This window comes from Aulonocara sp. 'chitande type north' Nkhata Bay, linkage group LG17, assembly GCF_057382095.1.
Source record: "Aulonocara sp. 'chitande type north' Nkhata Bay isolate Kocher_YH1m ecotype deep benthic linkage group LG17, A_spYH_male_GT1.1, whole genome shotgun sequence".
Taxonomy (NCBI): Eukaryota; Metazoa; Chordata; class Actinopteri; order Cichliformes; family Cichlidae; genus Aulonocara; species Aulonocara sp. 'chitande type north' Nkhata Bay.
This window is the reverse complement of record NC_141360.1, coordinates 35,692,153-35,711,704: the sequence shown is the minus strand read 5'-3', so window position 1 is coordinate 35,711,704 and position 19,552 is coordinate 35,692,153. Positions and strand designations below refer to the sequence as shown.

The window sequence follows — 19,552 nt, the reverse complement described above, 5'->3', positions numbered from 1 at the left end:
GAAATTTCAACTTAAGTTGAACTATGGCTTGGCTATACTTTTATCTAATTCTATTTTTGTACCACAAGAAGGTGTAGCTAGATATAACTTTTTTAGAAGCATTTTATGGGGATAGCATTTAAAAAAGCAGTTAAACATCACGCTAAAATAATGCCCCTGGTGGCCAAAGTTTTTGTTAAATACAAATGGTAATTCTAAAAAAAAAAGTGTCTTTAAGGTTCGAGGATACCTCTAGCAGCAATGGAGGAGTTTTTCTTTCACACATGAACATGAGACCTGTCACGAATCCCTTCCTCGCCCTTCTCTCATGTCCATTTGCAGCCTGCTCTCGTTCCTTCAGGACAGCCTGTCTTGACACCTGCCTTCTGTCAGAGTAAATGAGGCCCGGGCAGGAGTCTGTGTCTCCTCAACAGGACATTAATCTGCTACTAGTGAGCTGACCGGGGAGACTTGTGGAACCAGAGTGCTGATGTATTGTGAGTCTAAGCACTGCTACTGCTGACACCACAGCTAGAGAACGGAAGAGAGAATATAAAAGCAGGATAGAATTAAACTGAAAAGATCTCAAGTAAGGATAAATTGGTTTAGTTCCTTTTTCTACAGTAAGCAGCTAAAAGATCACAGTTCCAGTTAACAAAAAAAATTAAGCCTGGCTTAAAGGCCTTTGAGCAGGATACTGAACTTTAATAAGAGTAAAGTCATCCTATATACACACCAAAGCTCAGTGACTGAAAAAGTATAGGTGATTAGCAAGAGCCACAGCACCCCACTGCCTCTGGTACACAGGCAATAACAAGACATGTTGGAAGCATTAAGGGAAGCATAAAAATGTATTTCTCGTTAAATTTGAGAGGTTCCTGATGCGTTTCTCTAAGGCAAAAACTGGAAATAAAATGGATCTGCTAACATTTGTGACATGCTTCTGGCGCGTTGGATGTGTGGCTCTCTCCGTGGCCAGGGAGAAATTACACTTCGGTGAGAGAAGGGGAGAAAATTGGAAAGATGACCAACCCCCCCCCCCCCCCCCCCCCCCCCCCCCCCAAAAAAAAGAGAATAAAAAAGAAGGCTGAGTGATTTATGTGGCTGACTCAAACTGTGCCACGAGAGAATGTCTTCCCATCATGCCTTACATGGAAACATGCATGAGGGGAGAGTGAGGCTGAAAGGCATGATGCAATGCCCCTGCACACTGAGAGCCTGTTGAAAACATGACAGCTAAGTGAAAATCCTGCCACGAGTTTGGGCCGTTTTATTTGTTCGAGCAGGCATCACAGCCCTATCAGGAAAACAAAAGGGAAAATGGCTTTAACAGAGGACATATTTATTTAAATCACTCCTAAATATCATAAATCTTTATCTTTCCTGCCTTGTTTTTGCATACAAGTCAGTAAATCATGCGGTGTGATGCCAATTTTTTTGAAGAGTGCTGCAAGGCTTTTCAAGGGTATTGCATGACAAGGTATTTTTCAAAATAAGGGGCTGCATTCCTGGAGAGAGATAGGAGGAGATTAAGGAGTGAGTGGGTGGGTGGGGTGGTGGGAGAGCAAGATGACCTGACTGAGTAGGCCTATTACTCACACTGGATGTGGAGTGATCCCCTGACGCTGCTTTCAGTTCAGCCTTTGTTGGAAGAAAAAAAGAAAAATCTGAAGGCTTCTTTGGGGAAGGTGCATCTACACAAGTCAGTAAAGAAGGTATGATAATAGAGAGTCTCTCAGCAGAGATCGAGGAGGATGTTTTGCTTTAATTCTTTGACTCTGTCTCTGGGTATTCATGCAGACGTGCTCTCAGTGAATTGATGCAGGACCAAACTGCTTAATGGTGGATGCGCTGGGACTCCTCTTCCAGGTGTGGAGATGAGAATATGCCTTTAAGTGGAATACTCAGCAGACGTTTGATAAATGGGCTTCAGTGGCCATGACAATGACAGAGACAGCATTCAGCAGGTTTAAGTTACTCTCCATACAAGTCTGCTGAGTATGCTTGCACCACTAATGTTTTTGGCCACTTGAGAGGAAACTGTAAAAACAACACGTGACTTTTAAGCTACTAAATGCCGCACTGTGAAAGACTTGTATTAATATTTGTCAGTGTGCCTCCGTTTTGGGACCCCCCCTAGCCTTCAGTGCACATGCATAGAAGTCTTTTAAGGCAGGGAAAGCAGCAACAAGACCCACAGCACAGAACAGAGCAGGTATCAGTGACAGGTTGCAATCACACAGGCCTAGAAACTATTATACAACCATCTGGTAACCACTGTTTTGCACATGTCTCACTCTGTATATTTTATTTTATTTATTTTATATATTTTATTTATTGTTTACTCTATTTAATTTGTAAAATATGTGTACACACACACACACACACACACACACACACACACACACACACACACACACGTAGAAAAATATTTAGTATACACATCCAGAAATGCATATACTATTATATATTGTACATATATTTATTAGTTTCAGATGTAGCCATTCTTGTATTTTGCTTGTTTACATTATTGTATTTTGCACAACTCTGTTGCTTGTGAAGCTCGCACACAAGAATTTCACTCACATGTGCTGTACCAATGTACCTGCACATGTGATGTGACAATAAAAGTGATTTGATTTGATTTGATTTGATTTGATTTGATGGCTGTGCTACTGTCTGTAAACAACTGTCCAAGTTGTAGTGAAACTTGAAAAAGTGCAACACAAATTAAAGTAAAAAGCTGTGGTAAAGGTGGGTTGCAAAGCAGCTTGGAGCAGCTTGCTCTAGTAACTGTAGGCATGCTAAAGATACTTAAAATTGCACGAGATTTGCAGAATAGTATCAGCTAAGCCATCTAATCACATGAGCATAAAATCAGCTGTTATATGCTGATGTATTATGATTGTGGGCTTGGTTTGGCTTCATAGTCAGAGTGTGAATTTTGTGTATTTTAATGTATCTGCCATCCTAGTCAGTGGGAATTTGTAAATTGTATATCATTTTACAGTAATACTTCTATCAAATGCAAGCGTCACAAACTGAACATTTAAAGAGTACACTGAGGAAAAAGTTAGAATAAGAAGGACTTTGATGAAAAGGCCAAATCATAGCTCTTGACAAAGGGCTGCAGAGGTCAGCACAAAACTCAGCCAAATACACCAATCCTAATCCCAGTCCACCTCCACCAACTGTCGCATGTTATGAAGGGAGCTACAAATACAGACCAGTAAATACAGTAATCCTGTAAAGCACATGTGTTTCAGTGGGTTTGCAGTAACATTTTTCAAGATATCAGAGCACTGTTTTTGAAACAGCAGAAGCACATTCTCTAAGTGAGGGAGCTCACCTCGCCATCCAAAAGATACATTCCAGCCTTTTCGTACCTCAAATCCTTTCAGGGCTCTGCAGGGCTGAGGTTCACTAGCTTTACCCGATCTCACTTTCGTGCATGGCTGTGCTGAATGTTGCCTTATTAGTGTGGCAGCCAGCCAGCTAGGATGGTTATGTCTTTGGCTCCTCTAAATCCCCGTCAAGGTTAAAGGCCCAAACGAGGGTCTTAAGGACTAAAACATGATCCATGTAAGTTTGCAAACGCAGACACGTCGAGCTATGCGAGACTAAGACACATCGTCACACAATTCTTAACACAGCTCAAGCATAAGATGAAGTCTGAGCGATGAAGCCGAGGTGACTATAGCATGAAACCGCAGGAGATCTCTGCACGTACTTGAATACTTCCTTCATGAGCGCTTCAAAGGAAACAGCCTCCCTGAGGACAGAGACTCATCTTTGTGAATGTTAAAGATATTAATTTTCTCCTTTTGGACCAGACATTGGCATTTCACATACTTGCATTAAAAATGATCCATAATCTGTATAAAGCATGACTGTTTAGATTCCAAAGTGAGCCCTAGCTCTAATACCCAGAGTACATAACAACAGAGCAGCTTTCTTTAGACTTGAACTCTGCTGTTCAGGAGAGCTACCCCACGTCTGTCTTCTCTCTTTCTGTGGTTATGTGACTTTGGGATCCACTGCCAGAAATTCCAGGAAACTCTAGAGCTTCACGAGACATAACAAAGCTCTCTCTCTTCCTCAGTATTTGTCTCATTACACTATGTTCCTCTGTCTGCCCCAGCAGGCCTGGAAGCTCTGCAGCTCAATCTCCCTGGGACGAAAAGTAATTTAATTCAGTGACTGATTGACTCATATCATACCGCTATAAATGCTGGCTTTCCTTACTATTAATGCCTATGCTAATTCTACACCAAAGACTCTTTGGACCATGGAAGGCAAAATCCTTGTTGAACGCCATTAGCATGATGTGGCATTTACCACTAAATGAAGGATAAAATTCAGCTTCAGAGGTTAATATATGTGCAGTATTTAAGCTTCTTAATTCCTAAATTTATTGGAGTAACACATATCTAAGACAGGCATGAAATTGTAAATAATTGAGCAGTGCTTTTAGGAGGCTTCTCTTGTTGCTCCGTTGAGATTGCTGCAAGCTTTTTGTAGCTCATGGCAAAACTGGAAATGAGATTTGGTTCACAAAGCAGCAGCGCTTGATGGGAATAAATCCAAAACCACATCCAACAACCCCACCACCACCACCATTACCACTAATCTGTCCAAAGGGGTTCACCCATGTCCTCCAGTTGGAAATTTGTGCTATGCATCTGGGTCAACTCTTTTTTTCAAATGGATAGATGCCAGCCTGCCTGAATCCCCTCATACACATGCACCTACAGAAATACCTATGCACTCACCACCCACCTTGTGTTTATGTTCAGAGCTTGAGTGACTGGTATTTCATTTCGGCCTGCCCCGAGCCCTTTTGCACAGTTTGGCTTGGCCGGTGTACCATTACTGGTCATTAAGTCTAACCTGAACTAATAGGGGCCTATTTTCCAAGGTGGTCTCCCAGGTGGCTGTTACAGGAGTGAATGGCACCGCGCAGCTCAAGGCTCAACTTAGGAATCCAGAATCTTGTGAAAAAGCCGTCGTTGGGATGCAAGCCAGACACCGTCATATATGCGATGCAGTCTCTTTGATAACAAGCACCCATTGTTCTGGGGGTGGTGGTGGGGGGGGTCATCTGGGTGTTTTGTTTCTCATTAAGGCACGTTTAATGAGGCCAGTCATAATAGGAACCCTACCCCATCCTTAACATGCACTATATTACATTTGAACCTTTCTCAACATCTGAACAAATGAACCGTCCATTATCCTTCTGGAACCCTGAACAGAATGGAATCAAACCAATAAAAACAACAAGTCAATGATATCTAGCAGAGCTAAATCTATAGAAAACACCTTACTACTCTGTTTGCAGATATCTTATTTTAACATTAACATTTTCATGTTTTAACCGTGCTCAGCTCCAATGTGACATGTGTCATCATTAATCAGAAGAGAAGGAGACATTAGTCTAGAAGCGGGGGTAATTAATCCGCGCTCACACTCCATTAGATGTCATGCTCAATTTGTGCTGGAGAGCTGTGTACTGTGTAAACAAGCAGAGGCGATGGGACCCACAGCTATTACTCCTGAATAGCATGGCACCTCAGGACATGTCCTAGTGCTGTACCCCCAAGAAAGCTAAACTTACTTGCTGCATAGTTCAAGTGGATAATACAGCTCAAATTGTAAGTAAAATGAAATGAATCCTTGCCCGTATTAGATAAATGCGATCATGTGGTGCTTTTATAGGAAATTTGTGAACTCTGATGTCTGATCAGAGGCTAATCGTATGCATATGTATTTAGTCATAAAAAAAGTGACTGGACTTTAGCACTGTAGCCAAACTATAAGCCTCCAACAAGGTTAAGCTGCAGTAGGGCATATAGTATGAATCAGCCCTTACTTTAATAAGTACCATTTGGCTGTCACCTCGGCGGCTGTAGAGCTGCTCTTTTACAGTAAAGCCCCTCCAGTACAGAGCTGGGGTTATTCAATAAAAACCTGACTGAGTGTTTCTCCCAATCACCACTGGCAGAGCTCTGATGAGGTAAAAAGCTCTTCTATGCCAGCCTATGTCCCTGCGGAGCAGTGTCTGATTAAAATGGTTTTCTGAGGCCATATTTTTGTTCTCCTTGTCCCCTTGCCAGACCCGAGTTTGAGTACAGAGAGAAAAACTGACAAATTACCTAATGCTCACTGAAACGAATCCACAAAAACAGATCTAATCTATTTAAAGGCCTCCGATAGGTGGACAGATGGGAGCAATGTTTTTTTGGGGGGGTGAAATTGGTGGTATCCATATCTCAAAGTCACTGGAAAAGAGAATGTTGAGTGTATGCCTGAACATACTGTACATTTGTTACTGGTAGTGATGGAGGAAAGACTTTGCATCAGCCATTCTGTGATTTGATCTTCACCCTTAATCACTTTCACACCCCTCCCCTCCCCACACTTATCTTTTCGACCCCTCTCCACCGAACTCCTCAGCCGAACAGGGCAGTGACATGTGAAGTGGAAAGAAGTGGTAACAGCGGAGTGGCCTACTAGCTTTTGTACTCACCCGTCCTCTCGCCTTGCTTGTAATACATTCCTGAGCAATCCTCGGAGGCCCATATGTAAACGCCTGAGTATGCTTCTGATTAGGAGGCACAAAGAGTACACTCTATAAATGCACTCTTAAACAATTACCACTGCTCCCAACTGCAGCTCCGACACAGGCCTCAGACTGTGCTGCAGCCTATTCAGGTGATAAAGTTGGATGTGGACCATTTACAACAATGTGCCTTGTCTTACTTTGAAAATCAGATTGAAAAAGGTTTGACAAGTATTATGAATGCAAATGCTCAACAAATGCTCAACTATACTTTCAATTATTAAGGACTGGTTTAAAGTTCTGTCACAGAATTTAATGCATAGCCGTTATCCTACAGAAAATTATAATCCTTCAACTTGCTTGCACTTTTTTGATTCACTCTCTGAGCTTCCACCACTGAATGGCCTATAATAAACACAGTGCATACTACCTATCCAGAACCAAGGAGCCCATTTGGTTCTGGATAGGTACAACCAAACCTGAGAGCCAAAGCAGACCACTATCTAATAAACAGATTCGATCTTTCACCACCTTAGCATTTTTATGTGGATACTGGTACGGTAATTTTAAAATCAGATATTATTATATTATATTCTTTCAGACATATGAAGCATACATAGATTTCTCTAACATTTGTTGTTATGTATTTACTTGTGACTACTCAGAGCAGCTGGTTGTAGTTCCAACTGCATTGCTAACACTAATGTTGCAGAGTGCCCTCTGGTGGCCAAACTATGTAACGTCACCACTTACCATATTGTTGAAGGGTGTTTCTCCCATCTTTTCATTCCTTTTCAAATATTTATTTATCAGGCATCATAAATGCTGATACGACAGATCGGCAAATAGCTGATAGCAATCGGCTAATAAATTAGTCGGGCTCTAGAAAAGACATTAAGTTAGGTTTTCAGAAATGAAATGTTAAATTAATGATGATGCTGTCGAAGTTGTATATTTGTAACTTTTGGCAACACATACAATAATTAACTAAAGTTTTGTTTCCAATACATCTACTAAGAACTTTTGAAGGGATGGGTGAAATTCCAGAGAAATTAATTTATCCTTCAAGTCCTTAGGGGGTAGCACTTTCTGAAAGTTCAGGAAGTTTAAGGGTGGGGCTTGCAGTACAGTCAGTCTCTGCATTAGCCACTAACTTTAAGTTGAGAGAGATCCCAAAGATCCCATTATGAATGAAGTTATTTCACAAAACTATATGTAAGGACAGTACGGTATTTGCTTTTTAATATCTCAGTGGGCTTGCTTAATTTTATTCTGTCTTTTGGCTGCGCTGAACATGTAGCATAAATCACCCTTCCACTATAATGAATGAAACTAGCTTAATCGAGCGTAAGAGCATTTTTGCCACAGAGATCTGCTCTGCCCAATTTAAAATACACAGCCTTTTGCCATGTTTAGCCAAAGCACAAGAAAAGATAAATTCCACTTTGCAAACAGTGCTTTAAACTGCAATCTAAACACAGACAACCAATGTTCTTTAGGGACCTTTTAGTTCTGTGGAAAAATTACATGGGACTAAATGTCTGGATATTTTGGCTGAAAATGGTTTTGTAGTGTTGCCTTTGAGGCTTGTTTTCACTGAGTCAGAGTAGTCAAAAGAAAGCAAAAGTTAGAACTGGAACTTTTACAGGCATTTTAAATATGATAACTTCCTCTATTTGTCTGTTATTTGGCTTACTCCATAAACTGATTTATCTCGACTCTAGGAGGAATCAAGAGTTTAATCAAGCAAATGACTGGCAGATTTGTTAAAAATAATTGCTGGTTGCATCCCTAAATACCTCAGCAAGTGTGAGACCCTCTCCTGAGATTTTACATCAATGAATTTTTAAACGCTTAGAACTTGGTTGGAAAAATAACACAACTATGAAGCTCATCCAAAAGCTGAAACTGAATTACAGTAGAAGTCTGACTCATGTGAATATCCATGTAAGGACACAGTGATTGTTTTATATGTATGAGCTAACTCCTCTACCATCATTACAACATGCAAGCTTGATCTCGCTCTTGCCAGTTCTCACTCCCAGGATGGCAGACGTCCAGCACGGCCTCTCCAAGCTGTCCTTTAAATTCGCCTTTCGGCACGTTTAGCGTTTCTACAGCCACAAGCATAAATCCAGCAGGCCTATAACTGACCTGCACAATGCTCTGTCTGTCTGTCTGTCCCACCCCCCGTGTACAATTCATAGGCCGGTTAACCTTGCTAACCGTGTAAATATATGACCTCATTAGTCATATGTTCACACTGAATGGTATTTTTCACACACTCCTCTGGGATTTACATCACCTTATTACCTCCACGTTCCCTTAATTCCACATTAACAAAAAATATGGGACTTTTAAAGTGCGATTTAACAGGCTCTTGATTAGCCCTGTTTGTTTAGTTTTGTGGACTCTTTCGGGAGGAAGACGAAAAGCTGAGAGGAGCAGGGAGGAGGAGGGGAGGTGAAGAGAGGACATAGGAATGGAAAGTTGGCAAAGAGATGAAGCTGGGTAAATGAAAGTTTTATCAATCATTTATTCTTGAGATAAATTTAAAGAAAAATAAAAGCTTAGGAAGGATATATTGGTGCTGAAGGAAAAGTAACGTAACTGCTATGAGAGAGGGGCACACAAGGTGGCTTCTCTGCCACAGGGACACACTGTGCATCTCTGGAGTCCCAGCGGGAGGACGGTGAAGGAAAACACAAGGCCAATCAGCTAACAAGCTAACATAGACATTTCCTGTGCTTGTTTTATCAGAGGAGAAGAAGCCCAAAGGCTAAATGTCCCCTCTCAACAAGGTTGTACACTTCTCAGAATAACCTGCTTTGGGAAACCAAGAGGAGAACATGCAACTTTTTAGCATGACATCAGAAATGCTGCTTAGGATTGCTGACCTCACTCTCACACTATCAATCATCGACAAAAAAAAACAATGAAATGCAGACCACGTGGGGAAAAGAGAAGATTTTTTACCTTTTAAGATATAAAGCAAGGCTGCCTCATGAATTTAATCATCTCCCACTCAAAAATCTAAAGATTTAGTAAGAGCTAAAGGATCATAATATTCCTTTTTTGTGTTTTTTTCTATAGCTATGAAACTTCTGGCAGAGCTTGGCATCTGGCAACTAGCAGATGGTGAACCAATATGCCAATTACCAACACTGACATGCCGTGCTGCCTATTATTCAATCTGGCCTTGAGTGATCACACTTTCAAGTCAGAAAACGATACGAGTGAGAGGTTGATCTAACAAACCCTCTCCATCCGAGTGTGACTAAAGCTCAGAGGAATTCAAACGCAGGTCTTTTGTGCCCACATGACTGCTTCAGACGGGGCGACTGAAAGTTAGTTGAGAGTGAGTCTGAAAAGGAAAGGAAGCAAAAGACAGCTCGATCCTAAAGCGTGTTAAAGAACTGCAGCTTGGAAATAGCTATGAAATTGTGGTTTGGTTAAATAGGACTGAATATAGTGGCAAATCTCTTATAGGCCAAGGAAAAAAGAAGAGGAGCAGAAGAAATCTCCATCACCCAAGAGACAACCAGAGCCTAATTGTAGAGTGAACAAATGCCAGAACATCCAAGAACACTTTGCTCCCACTGCACAACTGTTCCATGTCAGTTTGGCTGCAAAGCGAAGAACAACAAACAGCATATGAGCCTAAATTACACACGGAAATGTGTCATGGCATAAGAGATTTTCCTCCTAACATGGAAAATAACAGGAATTTATATATCGCAAACATCTTCCAAGCTCTTAAAGCATAAATAAACATCTTCTAAGGTTTCCTTCACAAGCAGTTAACCATCCCTACCAGTTTTTACCTACCACTTGCTGACCGCCATTACCCAGTGAAATAGTTAAGAATTCTTCCCCAACCCGACATCTGCCCGTCTGTCCAAGCTCACCAATATTATACAACTTAGTATGCGGTTCTGGATGCAGCACATCTAAATTACATGCTATCAAATTCAAAAGGCAAAAGGAGGGGGGGGGAACAGCACAGAGTACACTGTAGGGCTCGAGTCCAGGACCAAGAGTCCCCTGAGTGTTAGCTACACGTCAATCACAATCACTTCAAAATGAGGTGAACCCCATCCTACTCCTGCTGTTGTCCAGAAGACAAACTTAAAACCTTCACTGACGTTTTTTCCCCCAAAGCAAGTGGTGCTCACACTAATGACAAGGACAACACTGATAAAACAGGAAGTGCTCATTTCGCTTGCGGTTCCCCAGCATAGCGGGGCTGCCTTTCTATCTCATGCCATATTCTTACAACAAACAAATCTGCATGAAATTAAGCCAACGGGCAAAAACACTCGAGCACAGGAAACATGCTTGACATAGTTTCACTGGTCCGTTATGAGAAGAAACCAGAAAATAGCTCTGGCACCTGCTGTGCAGAAACAATGTATGTTTGGACTGACGTGTCTTCATGTTTGGAAAGTGTACCACATGGGGAGTTTGGGTAAAAATAAAAGAAAAAGAGAAAAGAATCGTCTGATCATTTGTGTTTGAAATTTGCTTCTGTCAGTTTTCCACTCTATTCAAATTTCAGTTGAGACACTTGGTTGAATGCCTTGGCTCAGCAGTGCTAAGAAACTACTGCCTTGCAAGGGAAACTCTGGATTCTTGCTTTGGAATATGATGCTGTGGTGGATTATGAGTATCTAGCATTAGACTTCAACAAAGCAGCCACATATATTACATTCATGTAAACAAATAATTAGCATTTCTTGATTTTAGTGAGAATAAGGCACAATAATCAGCAAACGTCTTGAGTTAAATCAGCAAGAAAAGAAAAATGGGATGAAAAATGAGATGGAGAAAGTGAGCGGGAGCCAGGATACAGTAACTAGAAGCCTTTCACCGCACTGTGCAGCTCAGAGCCAGACTCCGGAAATGCATGGCAGTGTTCCCTACATCCTGCCTGCCCAGCCCTAACCCTGGCCCTCGCCCACACTGCCAAACCCATGTTATCACTCTGTGCAATTACCTCCACATTCTTCTGCACCCATATCATATCGTTCCAATTATAAATCCATACAGAGCACCACATTTCCAGTGTATGGCTTGCAGTCTGATGTGTGCTCTGTTTAAATATGTGTGTGACAGTGTGAACATGCATGCAAAAACCTTACTTTGGCAGTTGTCAGGAAGCACTTTAAAAACAAAGTGGCTCAACTAATCAAACAAAAAATTTTAAAAGCATGATTCGGCGACACGTATATAAACAGAGACGCATAGAGACAAACAAAAAAAAAACCCTAAACATTTGATCTTAACAGTGAGGAGTTGAGGGCTGTATGTTATGATGTGTTGGAAATAGTATGATGTGGGCTGTGTGGGCTCATTGCAAATTAACACATCTGAGTGGTTTGAGTGATCATCTTCATCCAGTAATTAAACCTTTCTAACTTGATAAGAATACTCTCTACTGTGATGACAACAAGCCAATCACAAGGCACAAAGGAGCTTTATTAAAAACAACACAAGCTTTGTTTAATGAGTATAAAAATGGCCTTCAAAGCCAGCGGAGGTATCACAATCTTAAACCTATGTCAGAGATTGTAAGGCTGTAAGTAATTTATGCATAATAAAAAAAGACAGTAGATGTAATTATGTAAACATTTAAATAGATACACATTGTTCGATCAGATCGATAGTTTAACAAGCTTTTTAGCAAGCTAGAAATTGCGGATAAATATTTACATAGTAGGATAAAAGCAAAGGCAGCATAAAACATGGACATAGCCTCAAGGTCAGAAAAATTACGCTGATATGGAAGTGCCTTAAAACGGCATTTTATCTCCAGGTCACCAGATGGCGATATCTGTGGTTGCAAAAAACCCTCTGGTCCTATAAAAGTCTAACCAAATAAAATATCTGTCTTAATCTCTGTAAACAGTTTTCTGTTGAGTTCTATGAGCTGAGTCTCTCATTTTGAATCATACTGAATAAAAAAAAGATCGGCTTCTTCCTGTTAAAAGGAAGTTTTTTCTTTCCACTGTTGCCAAGTGCTTGCTCATAGGGCATTGTCAGGGTTTTTTCTGTATTAATGTAGGGTTTTTACCTTAAGTATAAAATGCCTAGAGATGTCTGTTTCTGTGATTTAGTGCTATACAAAGTGAATTAAATTTAATTTAATTAAACTGAATTGAAGTAACAGGCAAATAATGATACAACTGACTATATAAGTAAATAGTTGCACAGTTTGTCAGGGTCTGTTCTGTATGTCTGCTTCTTGGGTCCAACACACCAGTAATCATGACACAACAAAAAGTAACAGATAAATAGTACAAATATATAACTAAAAGTAATAGACACAGGTTGAACAGTTACCAAAAAGGAAAGGATGAATTGTTAAATGGTTAGCTAAAAGAAATATATAGTTACATAGTTTCTAAGAAGTAGTATTTGAAATAAATAAATAGCTATAAGGAATGGATAAGTAATGGATAAATAGAGATACAGTTACCTAAAAGAAATTGTTAATTACAAAAGTAATGGCTAGACTGTGGTATGGTGATCAAAGGTGTTAACTGTATTCCACAGATGAAAAATTTAAATGGACACAAAGGGAACATTAAATGAATGGCTGCTACAGATACCATGAGATGGCTGTGGGGTGCATAAGGTTGGAACTACTGTATTAGAAGTGTGTTATTCATTGCATTCCTGAGGCTATTCCAGTCATCTGTCATCAGGTTGCTCCTGCACCTTATAAGGAGCAGGAGGGCATTCTCCACTTGTTTTCCAAACACTGCGCAACTTATCGGATACAGTTTCATGGACAATTACTGTGCTGTCTGTTTCCTGAAAGTATTTAAAATGGAAAAAAACCCCAAAACCTTACAGATCAACCTTTTGCAGTTCCCTCCACCCTCTTACACTTACCATGCTTCTATTTCACAGATACTACTACGTAATAAAGCTGAGATCAAAAGACTTTATGCCCAAACTGAAGTACAATGAGAGCCGAAGAGAGGTTTTTTTTGCCTCCGGCGTGGTAGGATTGCAGAGAATGTCATACCTTGAGAAGAGAATTCATTTTTGAGTAAGAAGGCCTGCCCTCTGAAAGACTGCCCTGTGGCTTTGTCTGCAGGAGATGCTGGACGTCTTTAAGACTCAAGCATTAATTTTAAAAAAAGAAATTTAAAATCTTATGTTCAGATTTGATCTTTTGAAGGGCATTTGTTGAGCTGGCATCTATACAAAGTTAGGATAACTGCCCTTATCCTAGCTCTGCACACTTTACGAATGCCTTTCTAAACTAAGGGTGAAAACCACAACCTTCCTTTAGTGTCTGGAGGATGCTGTTGACAGAGAGTCAACATCAACAGGCCAAAAAGTAGAGCAACTTTTTCTTCAAACCAAAAAAAAAAAAAAAACTTCCACCAGGCTGCACTGAGTGGCTACTTTGGCGATGAGAAACTTGCCCACCCCTCTTTCTTCCTACTGCCCCTTCATACTTTGTTCGCTAAAGAATCAGAAGGCGTGAGCGCGCATTGCAAGAGCGTGCATACGGTATGCTTTTCTTTATGCATCCCCACAATAAAAACACATTTTTAAAAAAGCTCTCTGGGCCTGCAGCTGGGAATCATGACGTCACCATGCCTTTAGTGAACCAGCAGCGTGAAACGCGCACAAAAGAGGGAGCGGCTCCCAGCCAAGAAATTCCGAAAAGTAAAATCAGCAGCCCATGCGCACAGCAGACATCCAAGTATGATAATCTGCCATCGTAACGCGGCCTATTGCATCATTGTTTTTGTTTGTTTTTTACGTCATCTTTAACTTTCCACCCACAAAAGGTCTGATATCGTCTGTAAAAGTTTAAAGTTGTTGTCTTTTTGCGCTTACCTGTGGATCACGACGGGACAAAGTAGAGCTCTAGAGTCGAGTGAGAGGAGTGGAGAGGAGAGGAGGGAGCCTAGTCTGCAGTCGGGTCCTCCACTACACTCAATGATAAAACCAAACTCAAAGCCCGCTCAAGCCCCTCCCACATTTTTAAGACATACAGTACACATCTACCCTTGGCTGCATTGTACGCTTCGGTCTGTTCTTGTAACGCCGAGACCGAGTCCAAAGTGAAAAACTCAGCTCTCCTAAGAGCTCGTGCAAAACTCCCAACATCTAGAGTGACTCTGGGCAGAAAATGCACACTTTTGGGGGGAGAAAGCCTTCTGGGATAAATAAAGTGTCAACAGAGATCGCATGAGATGTTTATCTTGGACAAAAAAAGGGGCTCACGGTGCAGACCAGCAGGCCCCAAAGACTGCATAATGTGTTGGCAACTGAGTTACAGAGTTCCTTTAACTGCTCACCATTATGTGAGCCATCATAACATGACAAATAACCACAGTTATCAAATTATATAACTGCTCAAGACATTCATTTATGCAGTGACTCTGAAAAGGCATGTGTGCTAAGTAAAATGAATATCTCATTAGCTAATGTTGCCAAGCTATTGACATGCATATGAGTCTTAGTGGGAATCCAATTTTCCTTTGATACTTACTCACTCTAGCAAGAATTATTTTTTTTACAGATATAAAAATGTCCCTGTCCATTAGAATGAAGTTTTTTCCTACCAGTTTAAGCAAACTCTTGGCTATAATTTAGCAAGATTTTGTCATTTGCACTGATAATGAGTTCTCTATACTGTCTATATGTATATACACTCATCAGACAGTTTATTAGGTACACTTTAATAGTAACAGGTTGGACCTCTTTTGCCTTCAGTTTCAGAAAGATGCTAGAAATATTCCTCACATATTTTGGTCCATATTGACGCAACAGTTTTACACAGTTCCTGCAGATTTCTCATTCTAAGACATCCCAAAGGTACTCTAACAAGCTGAGAACTGGTGACTTTGGAGGCCATTTCAATATAGTGAATTCATTGTCATGTTCAAGAAACCACTTTGGCATGATTTGATCTTAGTGAAACGGTACGCTATCCTGCTGGAAGCAGCCATCAGAAAGTGTGTGCACTGTGGTCATAAAGAGACATGGTCAGCAACAATATTCAGATGCGCTGCTATGTTGGTACTAAGGGGCCAAGAAAATATCCCCCACATCATTCAACCCCAACTAACCTGAACTGTTGATACAAGGCAGGGTGGAGCCCTGCTTTCTTGTTCTTTATGGTGAACTAGTGGCACCTGATGTGGTCCTCTGTTTCTGAAGCCCATTGTTTTTAGTGCATGATGCTCTTCTGCAAACCTTCACTGTAATGAGTGGTTATTTGACTTCTCTGGCATTTCCACCCAGAGAACTGCACCTCACTGGATATTTTATCTTTTTGGAACCAATCCCAGTGGAAGAACAGTTTCTGAAACACTCAGACCTCTGGCACTAACAACAACTTAAATCACCTTTCTTCCCAATTCTGATACTCACTTTGAATCTCAGCTGCTTGAGATGGTCTTGGCCATGTTTACATACCTAAATGACCTAAGCTACTGTATTATATAATGAGCAGATGTATAGGTGTACCTAATAAAGTGAAAGCTAAATGTGTATATTCAGCAGGGTGTGTTCAAATGATGGAGGATATATGATCAGGTCTCTTCTGTGAAATGCTCAGACAGAAAAATACAGAAACAGATTCACAAGTAGGCTACGTTCAGTATGTCAGCATCTCTTAGATTGCAAGCATGCTAATTCTTGGGTAAAATCTACAGTACACAGAGGTCAATTGAACAGAATCAACTTTTTGGGATCACCGTGGAAGAGGTTTTTATAACATAATCTCTTAATTTTGTGTGGAAACCACAAAATTCCCAGAAAGAGAACAACAAAAAACAAACAAACCCCAAAACACTTGACCTTTATCTTCAATAGAAACTACAGCTCTTACATTACTCTCTGTGTCAGCCCTTACACGAGATGATTAACGGATCAAGAGAATTGCAGAAGTGAAGTTTCTCGTTTGATTCCCTCCACCAAAAGCACCACAGCTATTTCTGACCACGTGTCTGTCAGCAATTTCAGGATACAGAGAGTTAGGAGATGACAAACACAATAGCAGCAGTGTTCTACTTTCTACTGTGAAACAGCAGCACGCAGACACTGCTCGGCTTTGTCCCCCCCCCTCCCTTAAAACAATGATGCTCAGAACAAAGAGTGAACTTAAGAGCATTAGGCAACTGGTGCAGAAATGAGCACCATATGCGCCGGTGCTCTTTTGCATGTGCTCTTTAAAGATAAAGTGAAATAAATACGCTCTGCTGATTGTGTACACGTGCAAACGCAGTTGTGAGTAAGTGTGCGTGTGTGCTGACATAACGAGGAGAGAGAGGAGGGTTAGAAGGCCATTCCGCTCAACAAATCTGAAAATGTGTTTATGTTAATTTCTTTGAAAAATGATTTATTTAAAGATAAACCTGTCATTCTTCATCTTGCGTGTTTCTTTTTTCGACTTTTATTCCTCATCCAGTTTGCAAACAACAGCTGCCTCAGAAACCTCCACTACCCTGAGTTGAATCACGTCACGGCATAATTTGATTGCCAAAAATGATGCTGTGGTTTGGGCACGTTTATAGTTAGCGCAGTGCCCACATACTCAGGGCCTGTGATGCCTTTGCTATATTTACATTATGAGCTCACCTGTTTACCTCAGCCACACACTTCAGTTTGAGCTGTGCCTCCTCAGTGGAGGTAGACAGAATGATCTTTAGTATTGATACCAACGCTGGTACTGGTATCAGACTGAAAGCAGCGCGATAAGATTCAAACTTTGTTTCTATACTCTAAGTTCAGTATGTAGCCCAATGATTTGTGTTGAATGAATAACTTCTTGGAAATGAAAAAAAATATACCTCACACACTTTGAAAAAACGTTTTTGTGTTGACTGTCACGTCTTTTTGATTTGTAGCCTGTAGCACATTTAAACAACAGAAGCGCTTTAGAGACAGGCACAGCTCTTCAAAAAAAACCAAGTTATATAAAAAGCTGAAATGTGTATTTTACTGTGTTAGTGCTCATCAATGTGTTCAGAATTTGCAAATTGATGACAATTCATTTCATAAGTCATGACACACAAATCTCTGCTCGATATGCTGCCTTTATAGGTTAAAAGTATCGGTATTGCAATACTGTCCCTGTATTCACTTGTATCAGATCAAACCCAAAATTTGCAGTAATACCTGTGCACTATTCCTCAGGACCTTTTGGCTTTGTGCGTCCTAACTGAGTTTCCCTACTACGACCTAATGAAATCATCGCTCAATAAGTCTTGTGTATGCCAGAAGAGGCAGCACTGAGCATGTAGAGACAAACCTGGGAAGAAAACATTGCGACTCTAGGCTGTTTTGCTTTCTGCAAGCCGTTTGCAGCTGCTGTCAAGGATTCATAGATCTTTGGCGCCTCAGGCCAGAGAGGTTCACGTTGCCAAAAATCTGACATGTATACCTTCAAAATGTTACATCAGCTAAAACACCTCAGAAGCAATTATAAAGGTTCTAACACTGCATTGCTTTCAACAAACCCCTGACATTTCCCCCATTTCATCATATTGTTTTAAATTAGATGAAAGAGTGCGTTGCCATCTTGTGTGAAACTGACGTTCCAGAGGTGAAGGTAGAAGTCGTGGAAAAGCGCAATTGTTAATGATGTCATCACGCTGTTTGAGAAGAAAGTAATACCATTAGTGTCAGACATCAACTTCATATGGATTAATTCATACAGCAGCCCTTGCTCCGACTATGTATGTATGATGGATGATTGGTATCTGAGATGTCTTGGAGGCTCAGCTGGTCGATGTGCATATCAAATACCTGCAGTATCTTGAGTAAAACCCAGCACTTTTATCAATCCAATCATTTTCCTGTTCCTTCTTGTGTCTCTGCTGTGTAATATCAAAGACAAAAATACCAGAAGCAAACAGCTGGATTATTTCCCTTGTGCGTGGCTCTTATTTGCATTAATACTACCTTTGGACTGCAATATTCTGAGGATAAACAGAAAGGTTTTCATAAGATTGAAATAAGGTACTTATCTATTGGGACATTTTTCTCCAATAGATTCTTATTTTAAGAAGGTACAGAAAGTCAAATATTTCGACACACCTTGTAGTATACTGCAATATACATAAATACATACATACATACATGTTATCTGATATCTTGATTTCTAAGAGTAAATTCATAAACCAGTTGATCCGATATATTATTAATGTGCCATTTGGCATAAAATCTAAAGTACACCAAATATCACTACTACATAATTGTCAGATAATATTCATATATGTCACAATCCTTCATCAAGAACAAAAAATATCTAATGCGTGTCAAAGAGAAACCAGATTTCACAATGAGCCATAAAAGTTTTTGAGATATTTCATTTTTTTTTTCATTTTTATTTCAGAATGGCTTTGCTTAACTAATAATGTGCGAAACATTAGACTGCAGTGGAGTATATATATGGATCCCTGCTCGGTCAGGTCTACGGGTGTAACCACTTGACCACACACCACTACCACAAGCCTTGCCCTGACCCGACTGTTCTAACAAAAGTCTAACAAAAGCAAAGACAGAAATCCAGTGTGTCTCTTCTTTGCAAAATGTTGTCTCTTATCAAAAGTCTGACTCAGTGCATTTATGTGAAGCTTAAGTAGTTACATGTAATAATTTGTTCTTGTTGATTTTGTAACAGTAAAGTAGCCCTCAGCCAGTATATTTGAAACATAAGGATCCACACATTATAGAGCGATATATGTGCATTGTGAAAATATATAAAATAAAATGTGCAAAAAGATATCAACCCACTGTGGAAGAGCTTTTTCAAACACTCCAGGTGCCAAGAAATCAAATCTTTAAATAACAATAAAAGGAACCCCCCCCCTCCAAAACAAAACATGTTCTCACACTTGAACTGTCAAAGCTGATTACCTTTTCTAGTCCATCTGGTTCCTGCTTTCATCAGGCCTAACGCAATGCCAAAATCTCCCATGACCAAAAATCTACCACCATCATCAACCAGATTTCAAAAAAAGGAATTTTTGCCTCCTT

At 40.3% G+C, this 19,552-nt stretch overlaps 1 protein-coding gene across 1 annotated transcript in view; it reads right to left on the bottom strand.

Moving 5' to 3' along the window:
* cald1a (caldesmon 1a) overlaps positions 1 to 14,553 on the bottom strand; it is a 64,852-nt gene extending 50,299 nt beyond the window's left edge. The window contains exon 1 of the mRNA XM_086268748.1: positions 14,399 to 14,553. The gene's annotated coding sequence lies outside the window, so the exon portion shown is untranslated. The remainder of the gene's footprint in view (positions 1 to 14,398) is intronic.
* Between the last annotated feature and the right edge of the window lie 4,999 nt (positions 14,554 to 19,552).